This window comes from Phyllobates terribilis, unplaced genomic scaffold (genome assembly GCF_046119375.1).
Source record: "Phyllobates terribilis strain yellow unplaced genomic scaffold, ASM4611937v1 Scaffold_5__5_contigs__length_657084704, whole genome shotgun sequence".
In the NCBI taxonomy this organism is placed as follows: domain Eukaryota; kingdom Metazoa; phylum Chordata; class Amphibia; order Anura; family Dendrobatidae; genus Phyllobates; species Phyllobates terribilis.
The window spans coordinates 594,508,701-594,515,439 of NW_027362765.1; the positions used below are offsets into that span (position 1 = coordinate 594,508,701).

The 6,739-nt window shown below is 43.4% G+C and overlaps 2 pseudogenes; both read left to right on the plus strand.

The window, feature by feature from the left end:
* The first annotated feature begins 2,632 nt into the window (after window positions 1–2,632).
* Window positions 2,633–2,838, plus strand: LOC141150860 (U2 spliceosomal RNA; annotated as a pseudogene).
* Window positions 2,839–5,688: 2,850 nt separating this feature from the next.
* LOC141150872 (U2 spliceosomal RNA) lies at window positions 5,689–5,789 on the plus strand (annotated as a pseudogene).
* Window positions 5,790–6,739: the final 950 nt, after the last annotated feature.

Genomic DNA, 6,739 nt, shown 5'->3' on the forward strand with positions numbered 1-6,739 from the left:
GAGGACCAAGTATGTGCTGTGCCTGGAAGAAGTATGAGTGATAATTTGTTATTGTTGAGAGATATGATTGGGGATTGCAAGGATAGAAAGGAGAAATGTATGGTTTTAGCTATTGATTTTGAGAAGGCGTTTGACAGGGTTTCGCATGTGTTTTTGTTTAAAGTACTGGAAAGAATGGGCTTTCCTAGAGAATTTGTGAATTGTGTAAAATCATTGTATGATTGTGTGTCAAGTGAGTTCTTGGTTAATGGTTGGCTGTGTGACAAAGTGAAGATTAGGTCAGGAGTAAGGCAGGGGTATCCTATGTCCCCTGTCTTGCTTGCATGTGTACTAGAACCATTGTTATGTCTGATTAGACGGGATAAAATGATGAGAGGTTTGTTGGTGCCTGGTAGTGGTGGTAAGCATGTGAAAGTGTTAGGTTATGGATGATGTTGTGGCTGTGAGTGAAAGTATGGCTTCTTTGAGTAGAATTAAGTTGCTTTTGGATTTTTTTGTTGGTGCGTCTGGTTATAGGGTAAATTGGAATAAATGTAGTTTTAAATGTTTTGGAGATAGTAGTATTCGTATGGATCATATAACATGTGAAGAGGGTGTAATCAAGATTTTGGGCGTATTATTTAATGAAGACTTAAAAGGGAATGAAAGTTGGGAAGAGTGTGGTATGCGGGTTGAACGTAAATTGAATTTTTGGCGAATGAGAGAACTGACTCTGCGTGGTAAGGTTTTAATTATCAGAGCAGTGATTCTCCTTATCCTGCTTTATGTGGTGACTGTTTTTCCTTCTCCTTACAGGAAAATTAAGAGAATAGAGAAGTTGGTATTCACATTCCTGTGGTGTAGTAAGATGGAGAAGTTGAAGCGGGAGAGCCTTTTTAAGGCTTGTCAGCATGGAGGGCTGGCCTTTCCCAATATTGAAGTCTTTTTAGGTCTTAATTATATTAAGACTGCGGTTATTTTGCTGGGTAAAGGTGCTTTTATGGCTAATTATTCTGCTGGATTGATGTTGTATGGCTTATGCTGGAGGAAAAGAGATGCGAGTGTGCCTATGGTCTTTAAGTATCCTGTTTGGTATGAGGTGATTGAGAGAGCATGATTTGTTGAGTGTGGGAATAAATGATTTTAGAATGAGTGCGAATGAGGTAGAGTGTAATATTGTTGGACTGAGAGGGAATGAGGTTTCAGATGCATGGAAGAAGTTAGATACGTATGGGATGTCAAACAAACAGAAGGATGTGGTGTGGATGACTTCACATAATATTTTACCTGTGAGAGAAGTGAGGAAAAGAGAGTTGATAAGAACAGATGTGTGTCCGAGAATGGGATGTGGTGGTTGTGAGACTGTGAGGCATGTTATGTGGGATTGTGAGTATGCGTACAGTATGTGGAAGTGTGTAGATGGATTGTGTATAGGTTTAGCAGGTGTGAATTTTGTGGATTGGCGTGTGGCGATGTTTGGAATTGGTGCATGTAGTCGCTCTAAAGACAGAATTTTATGGTTGATAATGGCTTGTGTGATGGAGAGTTTGTGGGATGCAAAGAACCTTGGACTTTTCAAGAGGAAATCTTTATCAGTGAATTAATGTGTTAGACTTATTCTTTCAAGACTATACCTGATATATAAGTTGGACAGCAGAGGCGGTGGTGGTACAGATGCCGAAGGAATTTGGAAATTTAAAAAGTGGCATCACCTTATCAAATACCAGTGATTTATTTTTCTTTGTGGTTCCCATGAGGTTTCTGCATTTGTGTTATGTATAAGATGTCCCCTTGTGATTATATTTTTTTTTCTTATACTACTTCTAAATAAATAGAACAATGATGATGAGAAGTTTTAAGCAGCAAATTTTGGAGAAATTCATACTGTTTGTTAAAAAACTAAACTGGTTTTAAAAAAATCTTTTCTTTATCAGTTTATCTGATATGTCCCCTATACGTCCACATATTTTCACACATTCTCCTCTCCTCTCGCCCCTAATGTCCCACACGCCTCAAGAACGGGAAGGGTGGGGGGTAGAGAGGGTAACTAATTATTGAACAAACGAGTACCGGTCCCCCCTGCTTCCCAGTCTGTAGGCTCCCTACAGACTGAAGCTGGCTGCTACAGCACAGCTTGATAATAGCCAGGAGCCCATTATGACATGTGCAATTTCTGTTCCTTTTTTCCATTCTTGCATTATTCCATTGTCCCATTATTAGGGGGCATTGGAACAATGGGACAATGGAATAATGCAAGAATGGAACAGACATTGCATGTGTCATAATGGGCTCCCGGCTTTTATCTGGCAATGCTGCAGCAGCCAGCTTCAGTCTATAGGGTGCATACAGAGTAGGAAGAAGGGGAGAATGCTGCTTGTTTGTTCATTAATTAGTTATCCTCTCTACCCCCCTACCTTGGTCTTGAGGTGCGTGGGACATTGAGGGGGGGGGGGGGGCGGCATGTGTGAAAATAGGTGAACTTATTCAGATTAAAAACGTGTGGGGTGCATCTGCAACAAGCAGTATAGTTGTGGGTTTTAAGGTGTCTATTGATGAACAACATGTCTGCCTAAAGGGAGTCTTTGTCCTTATCCCTACAATGGGTGCCTTCTTGGGGCCAGGGTGCAAACTTAGGCCAAAACCAATTCAGGTAATCGCTTCTCGGCCTTTTGGCTAAGATCAAGTGTAGTATCTTTTCTTATCAGTTTTATATCTGATACGTCCCATATATGTCCACCTATTTTCACACATTCTCCTCTCCTCTCCCCCCTAATGTCCCCCGCACCTCAAGAACAGGAAGGGTGGGGGGTAGAGAGGGTAACTAATTATTGAACAAACGAGCAGCAGTCCCCCCTGCTTCCCAGTCTGTAGGCCCCCTACAGACTGAAGCTGGCTGCTGCAGCACAGCTAGATAAAAGCCAGGAGCCCATTATGACACATGCAATGTCTGTTCCATTCTTCCATTCTTGCATTATTCCATTGTCCCATTGTTAGGGGACAATGGAAGAATGGAACAGACATTGCACGTGTCATAATGGGCTCCTGGCTTTTTTTCTGGCAGTGCTGAAGCAGCCAGCTTCAGTCTGTAGGGAGCCTACAGACTGGGAAGCAGGGGGGACCGCGGCTCGTTTGTTCATTAATTAGTTTTCCTCTCTACCCCCTTCCCCGGTCTTGTAATTAGTTATCTTCTCTCCCCCCCCCCCATGGTCTTGAGGCAGGTGAGACATTGGGGGGGTAGAATGTGTGAAGATAGGTGGACTTATGCAGATTAAAAACGTGTGGGGTGCATCTGCAACAAGCAGTATAGTTGTGGGTTTTAAGGTGTCTATTGATGAACAACATGTCTTCCTAAAGGGAGTCTTTGTCCTTATCCCTACAATGAGTGCCTTCTTGGGGCCAGGGTGCAGCCATAGGGCAAAACCAATTCAGTTAATCGCTTCTCGGCCTTTTGGCTAAGATCAGGTGTGGGATTTGACGGTTTTGCACTTGGTCTTGGCCGGAGCTGTCTGGAGTACCCGGCTCATTGGCTTCGGAGAATTGCCCTTGCTTAATTGTGAGGGCTTCACCCCCATGCTGCTTTTGGCAAGTCGGATTAGTCCCCAGACAACGAGGAGTGATCACCTTACTCTGCAGTCCTGTAGTGTGGAGGTTTATTTTCGATGAAGATGGCTGGACCGGATGGAGGGAGCTTTTCGGTCCCTGAATTTGCTAGAGTCAAACATGGACTACGTTTGTACGTTTTGGAAGATTTCCGGGATGCCATCGACTACCAGTTTGTGATTGAAAGAGATCGTGCTGTGATTGGCTGAGTTGAAACCTGAGGAGGTTCTTGCAATTTTGGACTATCTGAAGAAAGGTTATTATGACATTATTTTTTTTTTTTATCAAAATCATTTCAGGTGGTGAGGAACCTATTAGCTTCTAAGGACTCTAGATTGGATGATGTTAAAATAATGCCTCATTTTCTGTTTTCAGAGAAGATAATGGTTAAAATGTTCTCCCCATTTGTGGCGGAGGAAGATCTAATTACACTTTTGAAGTATTACTGTAGTTCTGTTGTGCCTAAAGGCAAAATTTTGAACCAAGTTGGGTTCTGGACTTCTAAGTGGAGATTCATATTTAACATGAAAATGAATGAAGCGGGTTTTTATTTGCTTCCTCGAGCAAAATTTCATCTGGGTAGTGTAAATGGAGAATTATATTATGATGGAATGAGAGATTTTTGCAGACCATGTAACCTGTATGGCCATATAGAAGAGAATTGTACCAATGAGGGGTGTGGCTTGTGCTACAAGACTGGTCATTCGCCCTTTAAGAATGAGATGCGATTTATGTAAAGAGGTATCACACCATTTTAAGAATTGTCCTAAGAGGAAGGGAAAGGATGGAGGGGGTAGAAAGGTGGAAGAGAATAAAAATCAGAGGAAAGTGGAGGTTAAAAAAGTAACTATTCAAGAGTAAAGTGAAGAAGTAAGTATGGAAGTAATTCTCAGGGGATTGTTGAAGCAAGTAGTGGAGATGTTCCTCCGGAGAAGGGGGCTTTTTCAGTGGTCGGTCAGAAGACAGTGGCGATGGAGATTATTCGTTTGAAGAAGGAACGTGTGGATTTTCAGTATATGCGGATAAAGTGATAGTGAATTTGAAAGCAGATAAGGGTAGACTTTTTTTCTACCTATAAAGTGTACAAAAAGGATATTACGTATGTGTAGGAAAATTTTGACCTAGTGAGTGGTACTTTGAATCAGCAGATATTGGCGCGCTTGTGCTATTATGGGTGGAGAGGAGGGATGTCAAGTTCATAGGTTTTGCTTAGGTGATTCTGTTTAATTTTTTTATGTGTATTATGTATTTTTAGGATTACTGTAATGTGAAATAATGTTGTATTTGTTTTTTTTTTACGTTTTTTGGTTTTGAAATGATGATTATCAGCCTTAACAATACTTTTTAAGTTATTGAGTGCTTGATATTCTGATGAAACCTCATCTTTACTTATCAGTTTAATATCTAAGGGTCCCCTATAAGTCCACCTATTTTCACATATTCTCCCCTCCTCTTGCACCAAATGTCCCATGCGCCTCAAAACCGGGAAGGGTGGGGGGTAGAGAGGGTAACTAATTATTGAAAAAATGAGCAGCTGTCCCCCCTGCTTCCCAGTCTGTAGGCTCCCTGCAGACTGAAGCTGGCTGCTGCAGCACAGCTAGATAAAAGCCAGGAGCCCATTATGACATCTGCAATGTCTGTTCTATTCTTCCATTCCTGCATTATTCCATTGTCCCATTGTTAGGGGGCAATGGGACAATGGAATAATGAAAGAATGCAAGATTGGAACAGACATTGCACGTGTCATAATGGGCTACTGGCGTTTATCTGCAGTGCTGCAGCAGCCAGCTTCGGTCTGTAGGGAGCCTACAGACTGGGAAGCAGGAGGGACAGCTGCTCGTTTGTTCATTAATTAGCTCTCCTCTCTACCCCACCTCCTCCAGTCTTGAGGCGCGTGGAACATTTGGGAGGGAGAATGTGTGAAAATAGGTGGACATAAGCAGATTAAAAACGTGTGGGGTGCATCTGCAACAAGCAGCATAGTTGTGGGTTTTAAGGTGACTATTGATGAACAACATGTCTGCCTAAAAGGGAGTCTTTGTCCTTATCCCTACAATGGGTGCCTTCTTGGGGCCAGGGTGCAGCCTTAGGCCAAAATCAATTCAGGTAATCGCTTCTCGGCCTTTTGGCTAAGATCAAGTGTAGTTTCTTTTCTTATCAGTTTAATATCTGATACGTCCCGTATACGTCTACCTATTTTCACACATTCTCCTCTCCCCCCTACTGTCCCACGCGCCTCAAGACCAGGAAGAGTGGGAGGTAGAGAGGATAACTAATTATTGAGCAAACAAGCGGTGGTCCTCCCTGCTTCCCAGTCTGTAGGCTCCCTACAGACTGAAGCTGGCTGCTGCAGTACAGCTAGATAAAAGCTAGGAGTCCATTATGACATGTGCAATGTCTGTTCCTTTCTTGCATTATTCCATTGTCCCATTGTCAGGGGGCAATGGAACAATGGGCCAATGGAACAATGAAAGAATGGAATAGACATTGCACGTGTCATAATGGGCTACTGGCTCTTATCTGCAGTGCTGCAGCTACCAGCTTCGGTCTGTAGGGAGCCTACAGACTGGGAAGCAGGAGGGACAGCTGCTCGCTTGTTCATTAATTAGCTCTCCTCTCTACCCCACCTCCGCCAGTCTTGAGGCATGTGGAACATTGGGGAGGGAGAATGTGTTCTGTCCTCCCAAAGACCTCCTGTTCCCCAGCCTGTGGAGGCAGCTATCCACACAGAGTCCATGAAGGATGACTATGTTCGTCAGGCAAAGCAGAGGCCAAAACTCAGTCACAAAGTCAGATTGCGGTCCCGCTGCGGTTGTTTGGGACCCCCGGACGGTCTTTGTCCAGCAAAGGTTGGAGAATCCCAAGACATTAGGCCTGTGGGAGAAGTTGCCCTTGGCATTAGTGTTTCCTCTCCACAGATGACCATGACTGTCTCCATGGCAAGTGAAGGCCTCGGATTAACCGGAAGTTTCGGGCTTAAAGCCTTGAAGAGTCAGTGTCTGATTCCCGTCCGACAACTCCAGAAGCCGGTTTGGGCATTGTCAGCGGAAGGATGAGCCCTACTCAGAAGCAGTCAAAATATGTCTGTACAAATTAAGCTCCAGATTGGATCATTACACATGAAGTTCACATTTCAGGTGCTGTCTGGTTTACCCACAGG